The sequence below is a fragment of the Balaenoptera borealis genome, assembly GCF_965194805.1.
Source record: "Balaenoptera borealis genome assembly, contig: HAP1_SCAFFOLD_618, whole genome shotgun sequence".
Lineage (NCBI taxonomy): Eukaryota > Metazoa > Chordata > Mammalia > Artiodactyla > Balaenopteridae > Balaenoptera > Balaenoptera borealis.
Window position 1 is genome coordinate 129,987 of NW_028123581.1, and position 23,152 is coordinate 153,138.

Genomic DNA, 23,152 nt, shown 5'->3' on the forward strand with positions numbered 1-23,152 from the left:
CTATCAGTTCACTCATTAGACACATATGATTTCAGAACAACTGTAATAGTTCAAACTAGATGGCTCTTTCCTTCCTAAGGATTATTAATTAAAGAAGATCTATATAGCTCTAAGTATATGATACATAAAATAGAATACTCTGTAGAATATAAGTAACTCTTAGTTCAGTGTATTAATGAACGTCTGTAAGAAATGTGGCAATGATTTCCCTAATGGAAGAGCCTGGGGGAGGTAAATCTGTCTTCTAGGATTTCCTCCCCAGAGCTCAGAAACTCAGGTGTTGTTTTAGCTCTCCTACACTCTCTTCACCCAAGCCCGCCTTCCTGTTGGGGATCGGACCTCCCTATTGGCTCTCTCATACCTTTCAACTGCCTGCTTTGTGACATCACTCTCCTACCAAACCTACTACCACTTGGTAGAGTCTTGGGGTTTCCGTGGAGCTGTTTGGACCAGTAACCAGTGACCTCTGTACTGGACACGTGCGCCGTTCAGCTGCAGCCACTCGGACATCCTCTAGTGTTGTCTCCTCATCCCTTGTACCTGCAGTGGATGCTTCCTCTTCTCTGACCATGTCAGGTAAGAAAAGAAACTTTGGAAAGTTTTGCGTTCGATTTCTTTTGCCCCTAAATTGAGTAAGTAGGAGATTCAAAATAGCATGGAATAATGAGGGAAAGTATTGAACTACAAGTCTGGAGACCTAATTTCAGTTTTGACTTTGACGTTTACTATCTGTGTGACTTTGGACAAATCACTGGCTGTCTCACAAAGCCTGTTGCTTTCCTTAACTGTTACGTTAGGATACCACGTTGGGTTGATCACTCTGATCCCCTTCTTTTCCAGTATTGAGCCTTAAAGGGTACCCATGTAGAAAACGAAATCAGACACTTCTCAAGAGTGTTTCAACAGAAACATAGAAAAGCCAGGGGACATAGAAAACTAGCAATATATACCAAGATGTTTCATCTCTAATGGTCTCCCTCCACTAGGATTTCGACTAGTTGAAAAGAGAGAATAGGGAGAGAGGATGGAGAGTACTGGGCTCTACAGGGAGGCACAGAGTCGAGCGTAAGGAAGTTTAGGATGGTTTTCATTAGCACAGGCCAACAGGCACCAAGAGATGGGAGAAAATGTAAGAATGAAGAGGGAAAGCATAGAGGAGCTCTCAAGAAAAACGGAGTTTGCAATGGAATGCTGATGGGAACCAAAGATTTTCAATTAAAGCAGAAACAGCACAGAGGGAAACCTGCTCAGAGCAGGGCAAAACCAAGTTGATGGTAGCAAACCCTTACATTAACAGACTAAGAAGGAAAGTAAGGCCAGAACAGGGGATCACCAGGAAAGGCAGCTTATCAGAAAAGTCATACTCCGTTTTCTTTCTTTTATTGCCTCTCTGAATACAGTTGGCCACTTGACAGTTTTGAATATAAACATTTTAGAAATACGTTTTAGAAATGATGCCTCCTATAAACAAGCAACCACAGTGGTTATCTAGGGGGCTGCTTTTCAGTGTTTTATTCTTTCTAATTTTTAAACTAGGTAGACATTTCACCAATTCAACATTTTAAGTGATATCTTCTAAATTGAATCAGAAGGACTATTTTCCTTGGTGTGATATGTAGGTTCTAAGGCAAGGCTGCTTTTCATTTTTACAGTTATTTCCTTCCTAACACAGAGAGCACATTGATCAACAGCCATCGTTCGCTTGTAGAGCTTAGCTACCGAAGAAGAAGAAGAAGAAGAAGAAAAAGTCAAGCCCCACATCTCTAATTCCCCCCACTTAGGGAATTCCCTGGCGGTCCAGTGCTTAGGACTCGGTGCTTTCACGGCCAGGGCCACGCGGCGCGGCCAAAGAAACAAAACAAACAAACATCCACATTTATCGAAAACCATATTGTGGAGTCCTGTGGATTTTCTTACATTTGAAAATCTTTTTTAATTGGATTCTAGGCATGATGGTTTTTTGAGGTTTTGGGATGCCATCTTCTTGGATGCTGAAGATGATTCTAATCTAAGTTCTAGGATAAATCCAAAAACCTTCCTGATACATTTTAAGCTTCCTTTCTGCTTATTATATAAGCTATATTCATTGAAATATATATTTCTCCTAGGCTTAATACCTCTTACTTGCTGGGTAAAAATATGAAGGAGCACAATAATGAAACTCTTTTACACTTATTATTTTGCTGTCTGCTTCGTACCGGTTTTCATTGAAATACTTGTCTATATGTGTTGTGGCTACCTATACATGCACATTTATTGCATTCTGTTGCTTGTTATGCATTTTTTACTGACATACCTTCTCTGTCTGTATGCATTGGCTAGGAATTCATTCACCTCTATCACCTCCATCGTGTCTTCTGGTTAATAGTATTCACTAAAATAGAGTGGGCAAAATTCACTTTCATAATATTGCATGGATAGTACAGAATGCCATTTGTTAGTAAATTCATTAGGCTTCGATACTTGCCACATACCCCAGTTTTCATTAATATCTATGGATTTCTTTTTCGTTAACGTAATATGCTTGTCATGATTTTTCTTTGTCTTTCTAGAACTTATTGTATCTTCCTCCATATAAATCATACGCAATAGATCAGCTTATTCATCTATTAATTATTACTGCTATTATTATTGGTGGTGGTGTTATAACCACTTTACAGGTGAGGAATCTGAAGTAATCAGATAACTCTTCCCTTTCCAAAAGCACTTAAGAAATCCACTTTCGGGTAATCATTTTGAGGTAGGATGAGAAACCAGGCTTGAAGAGGGCAAAAATGACTCTTTCAATTCACCAGTTGGACTGAGCTGTACGTCACCTCTAGGTAATAGCGTGGGAACTGCACAAGCAAAGGGAGACACTGAAGACGACAATGGTAACAGCCGTACTGTTTTCTAATGGACAAAAAAAATGCCTATATTATAAGTTCTATTTCTCCTGCTTTCTGGCAGTATCATGCTCAGAGTGGAGTCCTGGCAAGGAAGTCAGGATACTTAGGTTCTGAAACCTGGTAATGATACTAACATAATGAGAGAACTTGAACAAGTCAACCCGACCTCTCTGAGCCTCAGTTTCCTTACTCACGAAATGAGACTGAGAACATCGAAGTTCTCTAAGGGCCTCCTAGTTCTAAAATGCTTCCAGTCTAGGAAATAGCATAGAAGTCAATACGAGTGCAGGCTGAAGGGAAAGACAGGGCAGGGAGAAGGTTGCTTCCAGCCTAGAGAACAATCTCTGAACCACACCACTTGGCTCTTCTGCCCGTCTGTGCCCAAGATGGGAGCACAGGCAGTTAATAGAGAAGAGTGGAAAACTGCTCAGTCCTTACAGCCATCATTAACTGTCTGATTTTGGGTTTCTCAGGAAGTAGTGATAGTAGAGGTGTCCTGATAGCAAGAACCTTCAGATGATGCCGTTCCTCAAACGTAGTGAGAATTTCTCAACCTCCCTGAGTTTTTCATGACCCTCTTGTTCTTACAGAAAATTTCCAACATCCATCTCTACTTGGAACTCTAAATTCTCTGCAGCATTCTCCTCCTGTGGTGAGCAATGCAACTTCCCTAACACGAAGTGTCTGCAACTTCTCCAGAGTCTCTGCCCCTGCCGTCAGTTCGGCATCGGCTACTGGTACCCCTTTCCAGACACTCATGGGTAGTGCCTACCTTTACCAACATTCTAGCACGACTATGTTATCTGGAGTTACTGACCACAGCCAGATCTCCACTTCAGCTGCTTCCTATCCAGGTGTTCTTGAGTGGGACATCACAGCAAGCACTGAAAAGAATTCTTCTTCACTCGGAGACTTTACTCTGGCACTCACTGACCGCCACACAGCTGCCTCCTCCATGTTTCTGGCAGCCCAGTATGATAAAACTTCAGACGCCAAGAACATGGTCCCTCTACATCCATCGCTTTCTGCCAGCCTTGCTCAGGGAACACCATCTCAGATTCCAAATCAGGGGCAGAGCCGCCTGTCACTTCCCTGCCAGGACGGAAGCCAGGTATATTACTATAACCAAGGCACACTGGGGTCTTTACTGTATGGAGAACTTGGCTCCTGCCCGCAATCCTACGGCTCGGCGTCATACACAGGAAGTCGGGCCTCTGGGCAACCAGAAATGGGAATGGGACTGAAGGAGATTCAGCCCACAAATATCCGACCACCAGCTTCCACCTCTGCAGTCTGCCACCCTGTGTCTGCTCAACGCATCACAGAAACAAGTTTTCAAGGTGAGTATAACAAACGCCAGAGAAAGTTGAAGAATGAGGTCGGCATTCAAAAATGGGGTCAAATCGACAGCTGGGAAGGGGTGTAGAGGCAGGTAGAATTTAGATCCTGAGCCTTTAATAACCACTACCTTCGCTCAGTGCCCTCTGTTTTTAGACTCTATATGAGAACACCTAGGGCTTCCCTGGTGGCGCCGTGGTTAAGAATCCGCCTGCCAATGCAATGCGGGGGACACGGGTTCGAGCCCTGGTCTGCGAAGATCCCACATGCCGTGCAGCAACTAAGCGCATGTGCCACAACGACGGAGCCTGCATTCTAGAGCCCGTGAGCCTCAACTACCGAAGCCCACGTGCCTACAGCCCATGCTCCGCAACAAGAGAAGCCACCGCGATGAGAAGCCCGCACACCGCAACCGAGAGTAGCCCCCGCTAGCCGCCAACTAGAGAAAGCCCGTGCACAGCAATGAGAGACCCAGTGCAGCCAAAAAAATAAATACGTAGAATAAATAAGTTCAAACAGTAAATAAATACATAAACATAAATTACAAAAAAAAGAACACCTAATGCAGGTGGGAAGGTGGGAGGGCCACTGTAGAGGTCATCTATGCTACATGTACAAGAACGCCGAGAGCACACCAATCGGTACCACACTTTTCACTGCTGTAGCCGATCGTTCCCCCTGTACTGCCACACTGTAGCACTCCCTTCCCTCATCTACTGCTATAGTCTCTTCGGAAGGTGTTTCAGAACTCTTGTTATGTGAGTGCCAGTTGAACTGTCCTCACTTCCTTCATTTATACCAGGATTGAAGACCTTGTGGTCCGAGATCCTGTCCAGAGAGCAAGCAGGCTAAGACTCTGTCTTTGTTGATGTATTTCATCAGCAAGGGCTCTACCCCCTCTCCTAGTTCATGGTGTGACGTGTTCTTGGCCTCTCGGGAAAGTGGGGAGAATGGAAAGGACCCTATATGAGAATGCTAGGCTTTGTAAAACATTTCAGGTTTTTAAAAATAAGACTCATTTTGTATTGGACTTATAACAGTCCTATGAAATACAAAGCGAGCCGAGAATCAGCGACAGGAAAGGCTCACCAGTAAGACTTACAACAGTCACCGCTTACCTCGTAGCATAGGGCACTGTCCATGATCCTTAAGAAGAGTTAGTAGAAATGCCTTGCCCATCTTGCCCCTGAACCCCTTGAAAGGTACACGACTGCTGTGTTGGTGTTTAGGGGGAGCATCTCACTTACCAGGGACTGACTTCTCCCTTGATCCCTTTGTAGGGATGGAGACCTCCCCCCTGGTGATGAAAAATTCCCTGGGATTGCAACCTCCAAGCCAGACGTTTTGTGTGACACAAAGTCAAGAACTCCCCAAGTCCTGCAGTAGCAGAAACAGCCACATACTTGAGAGTAACCCACCATCTGAACTTGGGGACATTTCAGTGACAGCTCCAGTCCAGAGTGCCAGGCGTCTCCTGGCCCTGCCTCCAGCTCCAAGCCAGGGACAAATAGAGAGTAAGCACGTGGATGATATCAAAACCAAGCTTTCAAAGCCTCTGGATGCCTACCAGATCCCAACAGAGAACCAAGATCCTCCACTACTCCCTTTAGGAATCCCTGATATTCACCAGCCGCTGGCCTGCACCGATCCCCTCAGCCAAGAGGAGCAGCCTGGTTCTGAAAATGCTGATCTGGGAGAGAACAGCCGGAGTCGTCAGGACCTAGGGACACTTGAAAATGGGATTGAACCTAGCAGTGGTCTTGCAGACATTACTACACTGGCGGAGGATATTCACCTTCCCCAGCTCTTTAATCCTTTGAAAGATCTTGATCAATCCCAAGGTCCCAACGTGATCAAAGCTAAAGACACCAGAGCCATTAAGGTGAATCAGGTGCAGGAAAAGCCAAGTGTCATAAAGGTTCCCTCTGATCAACCCAGGAAGAACAAACAGAAAGCCTCTGAGCCTATCAGTGGCGCTCCCAAGGCCAAAATCCAGCCAAAGAATCCAGAGTGCCTGTTAGGGGGAGAAGTGGTTACATGCCACGCTGCAGTCAGTGACAGGGCTCCTGTGAACACGGCCAAGCACTCTCAAGGCAAACCTCAGAAAGCTGCATCCAGAAAGATCAGCAAAACTAAGAGCCACGGGCAGGAAAAGACCAAAAGGACCAGAGGGAGAAACAAGGCTGAGGAGAACAAGCAGTCAGGGAACAAAGTCAAGGCAGAAGAGAAGCCAGCAATCCCCCACACGAAGCGAAAGGAACACCAAACTGAGCTTCTCCAACAGAGCTTTCAAAAGCCTCGAACCTCCCTTGGCGTGCGCATGCTGGAGTCTGTGAAGGTTCTTCATGCGCTGGGGAAGAAGAATGAGACGAAAACTGGGCTCTCTTCCTGTCGGCTCTTGGGAAAGTCAAGCAACCCCAAAGACCCCCAGCCACCCCCAGCTATCCAGCCATGGCGGCATACCCCACGTGAGGGGAAGGGTCCTGAGAAAACGCAAGTCCAAGCCCAGAAACCAGACAGCAGTGCTGAAACAGAGTGTCCGTCTCCAGCCCAGTATGAGCGGCCTCCTCCTGGGAAGGTCAAGTTGATACCTCTGCCTTTTTCTGCCTGGGACAAGCCTCAAGCTCGACCCGCTCCTCGGAGGCCACAGTCTCTGGCCTCACATCGGCCTGCTGGGGCTTACCGTGCCCAGCCTGGTTCTACTGACTCAGCTCAACCTGCTGCAGCCAATTCATCCCAGCCAGCTCCTGCCTCTTTGCCAGGCCCCGCCAAACCAGCTCAGCCAACTGTGACCAACCCAACCCAACCGGCTTGGCCCAACCATACCCAGCCTCGTGTCCCTCAGTCTGCTGCTCCTAGGCCTGCACCCTCCAAAACTTCATCTGGCGCTCCTCTCCAGCGGGAGCCTGTTCCCCCTGCTGTGAATAAGCGCCAGTCCCCACCCAAGCTCCAAACCCACTTTCTACTCCAAGACTTCAGCAAGCAACGAGTTCCATGGAGGGAACCCAACGTGCCTGAGCCAGTCATGTCAAAGCCCATCGAACAAGAGCAGAGGCCAGAGCGAGAGGCCATGAAGAGGCGGGCTCAACAACAACGGGAGAATGCTGCCAGATACACCTCTTCGGGCAAGCTGCAATTTTTCACCGAGAGGGAAAACGAAATGGAAATTGCCGACTACTACGGATACGTCAAGTGAGAGCTGCTAGGATTCTTGGTGCCACCTTGGCTACCAGCTGTTCTTCCATACACAGGTAAGACAGGTATAGAACTGAATAAGTAAATGGAATACAATTAATAGACGAGTAACAAACCTTTCGAATTTTCAGATGCTGCTAACTGGGGCGTGAGAAAGGAAGGACTGAAAGTTGGATGGGAGAATGAAGGAAAGGGGTAAAAACTGAGCAAAGAGGAAGGAACTTGGCCCAGGGCTAGGAAGGCCAAAAGAGACGTATGGATTTAGGAAAGGAAGCAGGAGCGAGGATGAAATGGCAGAAGTAAAAAGCAGGGTCAGAGGTCTGGGTTGAAAGAACACAATTGGAGTAGAGTTGAAGGTGACAGAAGATGAGTCTAGGTTTACTAGGAGAAATAGAAAAAGTCTCTCGGGGACGCTGGCCTTAAGTCTCACAACCACCAGATAGGTATTTCAGAAAACAAGAGGTTCAGGACACATCTCTGAAAGGTCTGAGTTGCCTTATTCAGGTGTGACTGTAGTGGGGGAATAGGGAAATCTACCAGAGAAGTGGCTAGGGCTCAGAGTTATCCTAGGGGCAGCTGACGACAGGGGCAGAGCCAAGGGAACTGCTGGATCAGGAGGCCCACGAACAAAGCAGGGGCATAGCCGCCTGTCACTTCCCTGCCAGGAAGGAAGCCAGGTATATTACTGTAACCAAGGCACACTGGGGTCTTTACTGTATGGAGAACTTGGCTCCTGCCCGCAATCCTACGGCTCGGCGTCACACACAGGAAGTAGGGCCTCTGGGCAACCAGAAATGGGAATGGGACTGAAGGAGATTCAGCCCACAAATATCCGACCACCAGCTTCCACCTCTGCAGTCTGCCACCCTGTGTCTGCTCAACGCATCACAGAAACAAGTTTTCAAGGTGAGTATACAGACGGCAGAGAAAAGTTGAACAATGAGGTCAGCATTCAAAAATGGGGTCAAATCGACAGCTGGGAAGGGGTGTAGAGACAGGTAGAATTTAGATCCTGAGCCTTTAATAACCACTACCTTCTCTCAGTGCTCTCTGTTTTTAGACTCTATATGAGAACACCTAGGGCTTCCCTGGTGGCGCCTGCCAATGCAGGGGACACGGGTTCGAGCCCTGGTCTGCGAAGATCCCACATGCCGTGCAGCAACTAAGCGCATGTGCCACGACGACGGAGCCTGCATTCTAGAGCCCGTGAGCCTCAACTACCGAAGCCCACGTGCCTACAGCCCATGCTCCGCAACAAGAGAAGCCACCGCGATGAGATGCCCGCACACCGCAACCGAGAGTAGCCCCCGCTAGCCGCCAACTAGAGAAAGCCCGTGCACAGCAATGAGAGACCCAGTGCAGCCAAAAACATAAATACGTAGAATAAATAAGTTCAAACAGTAAATAAATACATAAACATAAATTACAAAAAAAAAGAACACCTAATGCAGGTGGGAAGGTGGGAGGGCCACCGTAGAGGTCATCTATGCTACATGTACAAGAATCCCGAGAGCACACCAATCGGTACCACACTTTTCACTGCTGTAGCCGATCGTTCCCCCTGTACTGCCACACTGTAGCACTCCCTTCCCTCATCTACTGCTATAGTCTCTTCGGAAGGTGTTTCAGAACTCTTGTTATGAGAGTGCCAGTTGAACTGTCCTCACTTCCTTCATTTATACCAGGATTGAAGACCTTGTGGTCCGAGATCCTGTCCAGAGAGCAAGCAGGCTAAGGCTCTGTCTTTGTTGATGTATTTCATCAGAAAGGGCTCTACCCCCTCTCCTAGTTCATGGTGTGAAGTGTTCTTGGCCTCTCGGGAAAGTGGGGAGAATGGAAAGGACCCTATATGAGAATGCTAGGCTCTGTAAAACATTTCAGGTTTTTAAAAATAAGACTCATTTTGTATTGGACTGACAACAGTCCTATGAAATACAAAGAAGGCCGAGAATCAGTGATAGGAAAGGATCACCAGTAAGAACTACAGCAGTCACCGCTTACCTCGTAGCATAGGGCACTGTCCGTGATCCTTAAGAAGAGTTAGTAGAAATGCCTTGCCCATCTTGCCCCTGAACCCCTTGAAAGGTACACGACTGCTGTGTTGGTGTTTAGGGGGAGCATCTCACTTACCAGGGACTGACTTCTCCCTTGATTCCTCTGTAGTGATGGAGACTTCCCCGCTGATGAAAAATTCCCTGGGATTGCAACCTCCAAGCCAGACAGCTTTCCTATGGAATGACAGAGAACTTGTCAAGGTGAAACACCAGTCTGCGGGAGAAAGGGAGGAAGAGAATGATGGAAATCGTTTCTGGGAAACTATTTTTACATTATGTGTTGTTTGTTCCCGGTAAATAAACTGAAATCTTCTTAACAGTACAACAAAATCTAAACCACTAAAGCCAACAATACAGGAGTATAACGTTCGACAAAAATTTCTTTGGCTGCGCAGCATGTGGGATCTTAGCTCCCCAACCAGGGATTGAACCCACGCCTGCTGCGTTGGAAGCGCAGAGTCTTCACCACGGGACCACCGGGGAAGTCCCAGGACTATCACTTTTAAAGGAGAAGGTACAAACCCCTCGGTTCTATGAACTGGAGATTTTTAGTAAGAAGTCAATATATTTGTTGTTAGGCACATTTTATGTTAGGCTGTCTCCCTGCACAGGATGCAGGCGCCTTGAGAATGGAAGTCATATCCCTCTATAGTACGTCCCTCTTCTTTCTGCTTTGCAGTTTGCTGCTCCACTTGTTCAACCCCACCTAGTAATAACCTATACTTCCCTTGTTCCTGTTTTCCCATCTGGAAAACAGACAAAAGGCAACCAAACAACGCAAAGGTCTCAACAAATAAGGGATATCCAAAACCAGAGATGGCCAGAACTTCTGTACCCCTGATGAAATAGTCCTCATACAAAACCTGATAATCAAATTCCTTAATGCTAGGAATCACAGTGAAAAATAGTATCTGAACTGACTTCTGTCAGATGAGTGAGAACTAAGGTTAATTCAGTGTATCTGAAGCATAGAAAGTGAGGGCAAAAGTGGCACAAGATGGGGCTAGAGAAGCAGAGAGGATTCTAGACCACGCAGAGTCTTAAAGGCCAACAGTGTGTTTTCTATTCTCAAAACAATGCTTGTGAGCGATGTTTATGAGCAACGTTCCAACTTGCTTTGAAGGTTTCTTGTGTGAAGAGTGGATTGGAAGGAAACAAGATATATGGACACCAGTTAGGACCTAATCGCAACAGACAGGCAAGTTCAGTATTAGGAAGTTGAGGAAGAGCTGGCTGACAGATTCCAAAGAAATTCAGGAGATGAACTGAAGCGGGCTTAATGGGGTAGGAGATGGAGGAAAGGAAGGTCTTAGGGAATTCAAGGGTTTACTGCACACATGAGCAAAGTCTCAAAATTAATCATTTGAACGTACAGAGGCGGATCTCCCAAATGACACCGGTTAGGAAGCAACGGTACGCCCTTTAGAATTCCTAGAGACAACACAAATCAACTGTTTCGATGGAAAATTCGGCGGGACTCTTGATTTCCATGGGAATACAGAGAAAAGAGACACTGATCTGGCTTGCAGGTATATTTAGGAAGTTGTTAGCCGGACATCACCTACTAGTATCATGTAAGTAGGCCGTCCGAAGTAGGAAGCTTAGGGGAAAAACCTGGAGGAAAACTTAAAAGCTTAAGCCACACCTCTACACTACACCACCTTTCACAATTTCTTCTCAGATAAGCATCATCCCCATCAGTGAAGAAACTCGTTCGTACCTCATAATAGGAAAAACAGGCCTAAAGATTCAATGTGTGTCTTGGGAGGTCCCATCTATGCGATATCTTCCTGGGACCAGAAAAGGCCCCAGGAAGATCCATCTCTGCACCCCTGAAAGCTTACCACCAAGGAAAATGACTAGGTCCATAGATTTCCTCCCTCAAACCAGCTTACCTCACACATAGATCATTAGCAACTCCGCCCTTACTCACATTATCACAGTCACAAGAGTGGTTAGGGAGAAAAGCACTAACCAGGGGAACTAAAACAGAGGCAATCCAGGCCAAGCTGGGCTGGTGGCAGATATCTTGCTCCTTACGCTCGGGTGCATAATGCGACTCACCACAGTGCCTTTTTCACAGACCCTTTTGAACGTTTCTCCACAGAATCCAACAGCTCAAGTTAGTTCATGACGCTTCAAGGTCAACAATCGTCAAGAGAAAAACATGCAATATGTCTTACAATGTTGGATTCCTTACAAACAGGACAAGGAGATAACCATGTAGACAAAACCAGAGCATTTGAAAACATCTGTATTCTACAAACACACCAGTGAATGCTATAAATAAGGTACTATGACATAAAACAAAATGAAAACTAGATGTGAGACTGTTCTCTTCAGTGTACAGACTTCATGGCAGTTGCTGCACACTATCTAGCTACTTAGATCTTTAACTCTCTGTTCTGTTAATACCAAATGAGGCCCAAGTGTGTCAACCTGTTTCCCACAGAAACCAAAAAGTCTACATGCATCTCTTTTCTCCTGTGCCCTTTCACCTTACCTGCTCCCAATTCTCCACCAACGTCCTCCTCTTTCTCTAATTATTCTCCTCTTCATTTTGCTTGGCCTTGCCCCCAAGCATGCAAGACAGAGAGTCCTAGAGGTCCAAGATTCTAGAGTGGCTGTTTGCAAGGCGGAGGAGATTACAGTAACTGCCACACTGTATATACTTCTGTGCAAAGAAAAAGGGACAGTGTTCAGAATGTCTCTCACATATAACAAGAGCTGGAGATGGCAGGATACCTGTGTGGCCCAAGGAACTAGAGCTAGCAAATTATGGGCCAAACAATTGCAACCAAAGGCTGGAAGAGGAAAGGTCTGCAACCAGCTCTGTCTCCTAGCTCTCTGGTATTTGCTGCCAACGGGCAGAGTCTATTTCGTGAAGCATCAAGCACTGAAAAGAAGACTCCTGCTGCTGGAAGGTGACAGGAAGTAACGTCCAATGCAAGATCAAGGCTTGTCCTCGAAGCAATGCCCATAATGGAAGAAAAAAAAAAAAGAGAAAGCGGAAGAGAAATGTTAAGTCGCAAGTCCAACCTGGCCCCCAGCCTAGCCCAGCCCAAGGAAGGTAGGAGTCAAGGAGAAGAAACTAAAAGAGAAGAGCCTTGGACCACAACATTCTCCACAAGGTACACTCAACAAACTTCACCCTACTCTTGAACCAAGTTACAAAAAGAGCTTCTTAATCCCTACTTTGGCTCCTTAAAAGCTGCTATCAGTTCACTCATTAGACACATATGATTTCAGAACAACTGTAATAGTTCAAACTAGATGGCTCTTTCCTTCCTAAGGATTATTAATTAAAGAAGATCTATATAGCTCTAAGTATATGATACATAAAATAGAATACTCTGTAGAATATAAGTAACTCTTAGTTCAGTGTATTAATGAACGTCTGTAAGAAATGTGGCAATGATTTCCCTAATGGAAGAGCCTGGGGGAGGTAAATCTGTCTTCTAGGATTTCCTCCCCAGAGCTCAGAAACTCAGGTGTTGTTTTAGCTCTCCTACACTCTCTTCACCCAAGCCCGCCTTCCTGTTGGGGATCGGACCTCCCTATTGGCTCTCTCATACCTTTCAACTGCCTGCTTTGTGACATCACTCTCCTACCAAACCTACTACCACTTGGTAGAGTCTTGGGGTTTCCGTGGAGCTGTTTGGACCAGTAACCAGTGACCTCTGTACTGGACACGTGCGCCGTTCAGCTGCAGCCACTCGGACATCCTCTAGTGTTGTCTCCTCATCCCTGGTACCTGCAGTGGATGCTTCCTCTTCTCTGACCATGTCAGGTAAGAAAAGAAACTTTGGAAAGTTTTGCGTTCGATTTCTTTTGCCCCTAAATTGAGTAGGAGATTCAAAATAGCATGGAATAATGAGGGAAAGTATTGAACTACACGTCTGGAGACCTAATTTCAGTTTTGACTTTGACGTTTACTATCTGTGTGACTTTGGACAAATCACTGGCTGTCTCACAAAGCCTGTTGCTTTCCTTAACTGTTACGTTAGGATACCACGTTGGGTTGATCACTCTGATCCCCTTCTTTTCCAGTATTGAGCCTTAAAGGGTACCCATGTAGAAAACGAAATCAGACACTTCTCAAGAGTGTTTCAACAGAAACATAGAAAAGCCAGGGGACATAGAAAACTAGCAATATATACCAAGATGTTTCATCTCTAATGGTCTCCCTCCACTAGGATTTCGACTAGTTGAAAAGAGAGAATAGGGAGAGAGGATGGAGAGTACTGGGCTCTACAGGGAGGCACAGAGTCGAGCGTAAGGAAGTTTAGGATGGTTTTCATTAGCACAGGCCAACAGGCACCAAGAGATGGGAGAAAATGTAAGAATGAAGAGGGAAAGCATAGAGGAGCTCTCAAGAAAAACGGAGTTTGCAATGGAATACTGATGGGAACCAAAGATTTTCAATTAAAGCAGAAACAGCACAGAGGGAAACCTGCTCAGAGCAGGGCAAAACCAAGTTGATGGTAGCAAACCCTTACATTAACAGACTAAGAAGGAAAGTAAGGCCAGAACAGGGGATCACCAGGAAAGGCAGCTTATCAGAAAAGTCATACTCCGTTTTCTTTCTTTTATTGCCTCTCTGAATACAGTTGGCCACTTGACAGTTTTGAATATAAACATTTTAGAAATACGTTTTAGAAATGATGCCTCCTATAAACAAGCAACCACAGTGGTTATCTAGGGGGCTGCTTTTCAGTGTTTTATTCTTTCTAATTTTTAAACTAGGTAGACATTTCACCAATTCAACATTTTAAGTGATATCTTCTAAATTGAATCAGAAGGACTATTTTCCTTGGTGTGATATGTAGGTTCTAAGGCAAGGCTGCTTTTCATTTTTACAGTTATTTCCTTCCTAACACAGAGAGCACATTGATCAACAGCCATCGTTCGCTTGTAGAGCTTAGCTACCGAAGAAGAAGAAGAAAAAGTCAAGCCCCACATCTCTAATTCCCCCCCCCACTTAGGGAATTCCCTGGCGGTCCAGTGCTTAGGACTCGGTGCTTTCACGGCCAGGGCCACGCGGCGCGGCCAAAGAAACAAAACAAACAAACATCCACGTTTATCGAAAACCATATTGTGGAGTCCTGTGGATTTTCTTACATTTGAAAATCTTTTTTAATTGGATTCTAGGCATGATGGTTTTTTGAGGTTTTGGGATGCCATCTTCTTGGATGCTGAAGATGATTCTAATCTAAGTTCTAGGATAAATCCAAAAACCTTCCTGATACATTTTAAGCTTCCTTTCTGCTTATTATATAAGCTATATTCATTGAAATATATATTTCTCCTAGGCTTAATACCTCTTACTTGCTGGGTAAAAATATGAAGGAGCACAATAATGAAACTCTTTTACACTTATTATTTTGCTGTCTGCTTCGTACCGGTTTTCATTGAAATACTTGTCTATATGTGTTGTGGCTACCTATACATGCACATTTATTGCATTCTGTTGCTTGTTATGCATTTTTTACTGACATACCTTCTCTGTCTGTATGCATTGGCTAGGAATTCATTCACCTCTATCACCTCCATCGTGTCTTCTGGTTAATAGTATTCACTAAAATAGAGTGGGCAAAATTCACTTTCATAATATTGCATGGATAGTACAGAATGCCATTTGTTAGTAAATTCATTAGGCTTCGATACTTGCCACATACCTCAGTTTTCATTAATATCTATGGATTTCTTTTTCGTTAACGTAATATGCTTGTCATGATTTTTCTTTGTCTTTCTAGAACTTATTGTATCTTCCTCCATATAAATCATACGCAATAGATCAGCTTATTCATCTATTAATTATTACTGCTATTATTATTGGTGGTGGTGTTATAACCACTTTATAGGTGAGGAATCTGAAGTAATCAGATAACTTTTCCCTTTCCAAAAGCACTTAAGAAATCCACTTTCGGGTAATCATTTTGAGGTAGGATGAGAAACCAGGCTTGAAGAGGGCAAAAATGACTCTTTCAATTCACCAGTTGGACTGAGCTGTACGTCACCTCTAGGTAATAGCGTGGGAACTGCACAAGCAAAGGGAGACACTGAAGACGACCATGGTAATAGCCGTACTGTTTTCTAATGGACAAAAAAAATGCCTATATTATAAGTTCTATTTCTCCTGCTTTCTGGCAGTATCATGCTCAGAGTGGAGTCCTGGCAAGGAAGTCAGGATACTTAGGTTCTGAAACCTGGTAATGATACTAACATAATGAGAGAACTTGAACAAGTCAACCCGACCTCTCTGAGCCTCAGTTTCCTTACTCACGAAATGAGACTGAGAACATCGAAGTTCTCTAAGGGCCTCCTAGTTCTAAAATGCTTCCAGTCTAGGAAATAGCATAGAAGTCAATACGAGTGCAGGCTGAAGGGAAAGACAGGGCAGGGAGAAGGTTGCTTCCAGCCTAGAGAACAATCTCTGAACCACACCACTTGGCTCTTCTGCCCGTCTGTGCCCAAGATGGGAGCACAGGCAGTTAATAGAGAAGAGTGGAAAACTGCTCAGTCCTTACAGCCATCATTAACTGTCTGATTTTGGGTTTCTCAGGAAGTAGTGATAGTAGAGGTGTCCTGATAGCAAGAACCTTCAGATGATGCCGTTCCTCAAACGTAGTGAGAATTTCTCAACCTCCCTGAGTTTTTCATGACCCTCTTGTTCTTACAGAAAATTTCCAACATCCATCTCTACTTGGAACTCTAGATTCTCTGCAGCATTCTCCTCCTGTGGTGAGCAATGCAACTTCCCTAACACGAAGTGTCTGCAACTTCTCCAGAGTCTCTGCCCCTGCCGTCAGTTCGGCATCGGCTACCGGTACCCCTTTCCAGACACTCATGGGTAGTGCCTACCTTTACCAACATTCTAGCACGACTATGTTATCTGGAGTTACTGACCACAGCCAGATCTCCACTTCAGCTGCTTCCTATCCAGGTGTTCTTGAGTGGGACATCACAGCAAGCACTGAAAAGAATTCTTCTTCACTCGGAGACTTTACTCTGGCACTCACTGACCGCCACACAGCTGCCTCCTCCATGTTTCTGGCAGCCCAGTATGATAAAACTTCAGACGCCAAGAACATGGTCCCTCTACATCCATCGCTTTCTGCCAGCCTTGCTCAGGGAACACCATCTCAGATTCCAAATCAGGGGGAGAGCCGCCTGCCACTTCCCTGCCAGGAAGGAAGCCAGGTATATTACTATAACCAAGGCACACTGGAGTCTTTACTGTATGGAGAACTTGGCTCCTGCCCGCAATCCTACGGCTCGGCGTCATACACAGGAAGTCGGGCCTCTGGGCAACCAGAAATGGGAATGGGACTGAAGGAGATTCAGCCCACAAATATCCGACCACCAGCTTCCACCTCTGCAGTCTGCCACCCTGTGTCTGCTCAACGCACCACAGAAACAAGTTTTCAAGGTGAGTATAACAAACGCCAGAGAAAGTTGAAGAATGAGGTCGGCACTCAAAAATGGGGTCAAATCGACAGCTGGGAAGGGGTGTAGAGGCAGGTAGAATTTAGATCCTGAGCCTTTAATAACCACTACCTTCGCTCAGTGCCCTCTGTTTTTAGACTCTCTATGAGAACACCTAGGGCTTCCCTGGTGGCGCCGTGGTTAAGAATCCGCCTGCCAATGCAATGCGGGGGACACGGGTTCGAGCCCTGGTCTGCGAAGATCCCACATGCCGTGCAGCAACTAAGCGCATGTGCCACAACGACGGAGCCTGCATTCTAGAGCCCGTGAGCCTCAACTACCGAAGCCCACGTGCCTACAGCCCATGCTCCGCAACAAAGAGAAGCCACCGCGATGAGAAGCCCGCACACCGCAACCGAGAGTAGCCCCCGCTAGCCGCCAACTAGAGAAAGCCCGTGCACAGCAATGAGAGACCCAGTGCAGCCAAAAAAATAAATACGTAGAATAAATAAGTTCAAACAGTAAATAAATACATAAACATAAATTACAAAAAAAAGAACACCTAATGCAGGTGGGAAGGTGGGAGGGCCACTGTAGAGGTCATCTATGCTACATGTACAAGAACCCCGAGAGCACACCAATCGGTACCACACTTTTCACTGCTGTAGCCGATCGTTCCCCCTGTACTGCCACACTGTAGCACTCCCTTCCCTCATCTACTGCTATAGTCTCTTCGGAAGGTGTTTCAGAACTCTTGTTATGAGAGTGCCAGTTGAACTGTCCTCACTTCCTTCATTTATACCAGGATTGAAGACCTTGTGGTCCGAGATCCTGTCCAGAGAGCAAGCAGGCTAAGACTCTGTCTTTGTTGATGTATTTCATCAGCAAGGGCTCTACCCCCTCTCCTAGTTCATGGTGTGACGTGTTCTTGGCCTCTCGGGAAAGTGGGGAGAATGGAAAGGACCCTATATGAGAATGCTAGGCTTTGTAAAACATTTCAGGTTTTTAAAAATAAGACTCATTTTGTATTGGACTTATAAACAGTCCTATGAAATACAAAGCGAGCCGAGAATCAGCGACAGGAAAGGCTCACCAGTAAGAATTACAACAGTCACCGCTTACCTCGTAGCATAGGGCACTGTCCGTGATCCTTAAGAAGAGTTAGTAGAAATGCCTTGCCCATCTTGCCCCTGAACCCCTTGAAAGGTACACGACTGCTGTGTTGGTGTTTAGGGGGAGCATCTCACTTACCAGGGACTGACTTCTCCCTTGATCCCTTTGTAGGGATGGAGACCTCCCCCCTGGTGATGAAAAATTCCCTGGGATTGCAACCTCCAAGCCAGACGTTTTGTGTGACACAAAGTCAAGAACTCCCCAAGTCCTGCAGTAGCAGAAACAGCCACATACTTGAGAGTAACCCACCATCTGAACTTGGGGACATTTCAGTGACAGCTCCAGTCCAGAGTGCCAGGCGTCTCCTGGCCCTGCCTCCAGCTCCAAGCCAGGGACAAATAGAGAGTAAGCACGTGGATGATATCAAAACCAAGCTTTCAAAGCCTCTGGATGCCTACCAGATCCCAACAGAGAACCAAGATCCTCCACTACTCCCTTTAGGAATCCCTGATATTCACCAGCCGCTGGCCTGCACCGATCCCCTCAGCCAAGAGGAGCAGCCTGGTTCTGAAAATGCTGATCTGGGAGAGAACAGCCGGAGTCGTCAGGACCTAGGGACACTTGAAAATGGGATTGAACCTAGCAGTGGTCTTGCAGACATTACTACACTGGCGGAGGATATTCACCTTCCCCAGCTCTTTAATCCTTTGAAAGATCTTGATCAATCCCAAGGTCCCAACGTGATCAAAGCTAAAGACACCAGAGCCATTAAGGTGAATCAGGTGCAGGAAAAGCCAAGTGTCATAAAGGTTCCCTCTGATCAACCCAGGAAGAACAAACAGAAAGCCTCTGAGCCTATCAGTGGCGCTCCCAAGGCCAAAATCCAGCCAAAGAATCCAGAGTGCCTGTTAGGGGGAGAAGTGGTTACATGCCACGCTGCAGTCAGTGACAGGGCTCCTGTGAACACGGCCAAGCACTCTCAAGGCAAACCTCAGAAAGCTGCATCCAGAAAGATCAGCAAAACTAAGAGCCACGGGCAGGAAAAGACCAAAAGGACCAGAGGGAGAAACAAGGCTGAGGAGAACAAGCAGTCAGGGAACAAAGTCAAGGCAGAAGAGAAGCCAGCAATCCCCCACACGAAGCGAAAGGAACACCAAACTGAGCTTCTCCAACAGAGCTTTCAAAAGCCTCGAACCTCCCTTGGCGTGCGCATGCTGGAGTCTGTGAAGGTTCTTCATGCGCTGGGGAAGAAGAATGAGACGAAAACTGGGCTCTCTTCCTGTCGGCTCTTGGGAAAGTCAAGCAACCCCAAAGACCCCCAGCCACCCCCAGCTATCCAGCCATGGCGGCATACCCCACGTGAGGGGAAGGGTCCTGAGAAAACGCAAGTCCAAGCCCAGAAACCAGACAGCAGTGCTGAAACAGAGTGTCCGTCTCCAGCCCAGTATGAGCGGCCTCCTCCTGGGAAGGTCAAGTTGATACCTCTGCCTTTTTCTGCCTGGGACAAGCCTCAAGCTCGACCCGCTCCTCGGAGGCCACAGTCTCTGGCCTCACATCGGCCTGCTGGGGCTTACCGTGCCCAGCCTGGTTCTACTGACTCAGCTCAACCTGCTGCAGCCAATTCATCCCAGCCAGCTCCTGCCTCTTTGCCAGGCCCCGCCAAACCAGCTCAGCCAACTGTGACCAACCCAACCCAACCGGCTTGGCCCAACCATACCCAGCCTCGTGTCCCTCAGTCTGCTGCTCCTAGGCCTGCACCCTCCAAAACTTCATCTGGCGCTCCTCTCCAGCGGGAGCCTGTTCCCCCTGCTGTGAATAAGCGCCAGTCCCCACCCAAGCTCCAAACCCACTTTCTACTCCAAGACTTCAGCAAGCAACGAGTTCCATGGAGGGAACCCAACGTGCCTGAGCCAGTCATGTCAAAGCCCATCGAACAAGAGCAGAGGCCAGAGCGAGAGGCCATGAAGAGGCGGGCTCAACAACAACGGGAGAATGCTGCCAGATACACCTCTTCGGGCAAGCTGCAATTTTTCACCGAGAGGGAAAACGAAATGGAAATTGCCGACTACTACGGATACGTCAAGTGAGAGCTGCTAGGATTCTTGGTGCCACCTTGGCTACCAGCTGTTCTTCCATACACAGGTAAGACAGGTATAGAACTGAATAAGTAAATGGAATACAATTAATAGACGAGTAACAAACCTTTCGAATTTTCAGATGCTGCTAACTGGGGCGTGAGAAAGGAAGGACTGAAAGTTGGATGGGAGAATGAAGGAAAGGGGTAAAAACTGAGCAAAGAGGAAGGAACTTGGCCCAGGGCTAGGAAGGCCAAAAGAGACGTATGGATTTAGGAAAGGAAGCAGGAGCGAGGATGAAATGGCAGAAGTAAAAAGCAGGGTCAGAGGTCTGGGTTGAAAGAACACAATTGGAGTAGAGTTGAAGGTGACAGAAGATGAGTCTAGGTTTACTAGGAGAAATAGAAAAAGTCTCTCGGGGACGCTGGCCTTAAGTCTCACAACCACCAGATAGGTATTTCAGAAAACAAGAGGTTCAGGACACATCTCTGAAAGGTCTGAGTTGCCTTATTCAGGTGTGACTGTAGTGGGGGAATAGGGAAATCTACCAGAGAAGTGGCTAGGGCTCAGAGTTATCCTAGGGGCAGCTGACGACAGGGGCAGAGCCAAGGGAACTGCTGGATCAGGAGGCCCACGAACAAAGCAGGGGCATAGCCGCCTGTCACTTCCCTGCCAGGAAGGAAGCCAGGTATATTACTGTAACCAAGGCACACTGGGGTCTTTACTGTATGGAGAACTTGGCTCCTGCCCGCAATCCTACGGCTCGGCGTCACACACAGGAAGTAGGGCCTCTGGGCAACCAGAAATGGGAATGGGACTGAAGGAGATTCAGCCCACAAATATCCGACCACCAGCTTCCACCTCTGCAGTCTGCCACCCTGTGTCTGCTCAACGCATCACAGAAACAAGTTTTCAAGGTGAGTATACAGACGGCAGAGAAAAGTTGAACAATGAGGTCAGCATTCAAAAATGGGGTCAAATCGACAGCTGGGAAGGGGTGTAGAGACAGGTAGAATTTAGATCCTGAGCCTTTAATAACCACTACCTTCTCTCAGTGCTCTCTGTTTTTAGACTCTATATGAGAACACCTAGGGCTTCCCTGGTGGCGCCTGCCAATGCAGGGGACACGGGTTCGAGCCCTGGTCTGCGAAGATCCCACATGCCGTGCAGCAACTAAGCGCATGTGCCACGACGACGGAGCCTGCATTCTAGAGCCCGTGAGCCTCAACTACCGAAGCCCACGTGCCTACAGCCCATGCTCCGCAACAAGAGAAGCCACCGCGATGAGATGCCCGCACACCGCAACCGAGAGTAGCCCCCGCTAGCCGCCAACTAGAGAAAGCCCGTGCACAGCAATGAGAGACCCAGTGCAGCCAAAAACATAAATACGTAGAATAAATAAGTTCAAACAGTAAATAAATACATAAACATAAATTACAAAAAAAAAGAACACCTAATGCAGGTGGGAAGGTGGGAGGGCCACCGTAGAGGTCATCTATGCTACATGTACAAGAACCCCGAGAGCACACCAATCGGTACCACACTTTTCACTGCTGTAGCCGATCATTCCCCCTGTACTGCCACACTGTAGCACTCCCTTCCCTCATCTACTGCTATAGTCTCTTCGGAAGGTGTTTCCGAACTCTTGTTATCAGAGTGCCAGTTGAACTGTCCTCACTTCCTTCATTTATACCAGGATTGAAGACCTTGTGGTCCGAGATCCTGTCCAGAGAGCAAGCAGGCTAAGGCTCTGTCTTTGTTGATGTATTTCATCAGAAAGGGCTCTACCCCCTCTCCTAGTTCATGGTGTGACGTGTTCTTGGCCTCTCGGGAAAGTGGGGAGAATGGAAAGGACCCTATATGAGAATGCTAGGCTCTGTAAAACATTTCAGGTTTTTAAAAATAAGACTCATTTTGTATTGGACTGACAACAGTCCTATGAAATACAAAGAAGGCCGAGAATCAGTGACAGGAAAGGATCACCAGTAAGAACTACAGCAGTCACCGCTTACCTCGTAGCATAGGGCACTGTCCGTGATCCTTAAGAAGAGTTAGTAGAAATGCCTTGCCCATCTTGCCCCTGAACCCCTTGAAAGGTACACGACTGCTGTGTTGGTGTTTAGGGGGAGCATCTCACTTACCAGGGCCTGACTTCTCCCTTGATTCCTCTGTAGTGATGGAGACTTCCCCGCTGATGAAAAATTCCCTGGGATTGCAACCTCCAAGCCAGACAGCTTTCCTATGGAATGACAGAGAACTTGTCAAGGTGAAACACCAGTCTGCGGGAGAAAGGGAAGAAGAGAATGATGGAAATCGTTTCTGGGAAACTATTTTTACATTATGTGTTGTTTGTTCCCGGTAAATAAACTGAAATCTTCTTAACAGTACAACAAAATCTAAACCACTAAAGCCAACAATACAGGAGTATAACGTTCGACAAAAATTTCTTTGGCTGCGCAGCATGTGGGATCTTAGCTCCCCAACCAGGGATTGAACCCACGCCTGCTGCGTTGGAAGCGCAGAGTCTTCACCACGGGACCACCGGGGAAGTCCCAGGACTATCACTTTTAAAGGAGAAGGTACAAACCCCTCGGTTCTATGAACTGGAGATTTTTAGTAAGAAGTCAATATATTTGTTGTTAGGCACATTTTATGTTAGGCTGTCTCCCTGCACAGGATGCAGGCGCCTTGAGAATGGAAGTCATATCCCTCTATAGTACGTCCCTCTTCTTTCTGCTTTGCAGTTTGCTGCTCCACTTGTTCAACCCCACCTAGTAATAACCTATACTTCCCTTGTTCCTGTTTTCCCATCTGGAAAACAGACAAAAGGCAACCAAACAACGCAAAGGTCTCAACAAATAAGGGATATCCAAAACCAGAGATGGCCAGAACTTCTGTACCCCTGATGAAATAGTCCTCATACAAAACCTGATAATCAAATTCCTTAATGCTAGGAATCACAGTGAAAAATAGTATCTGAACTGACTTCTGTCAGATGAGTGAGAACTAAGGTTAATTCAGTGTATCTGAAGCATAGAAAGTGAGGGCAAAAGTGGCACAA

The 23,152-nt window shown here is 46.6% G+C and overlaps 1 pseudogene across 1 annotated transcript; it reads left to right on the plus strand.

Moving 5' to 3' along the window:
* Positions 1 to 13,177: 13,177 nt before the first annotated feature.
* On the plus strand, positions 13,178 to 20,103 carry LOC309621538 (uncharacterized protein C2orf78 pseudogene; annotated as a pseudogene). The gene is made up of 3 exons: positions 13,178 to 13,265; positions 16,158 to 16,849; positions 18,196 to 20,103. The product of its transcript is annotated as an uncharacterized protein C2orf78 pseudogene (transcript).
* Positions 20,104 to 23,152: the final 3,049 nt, after the last annotated feature.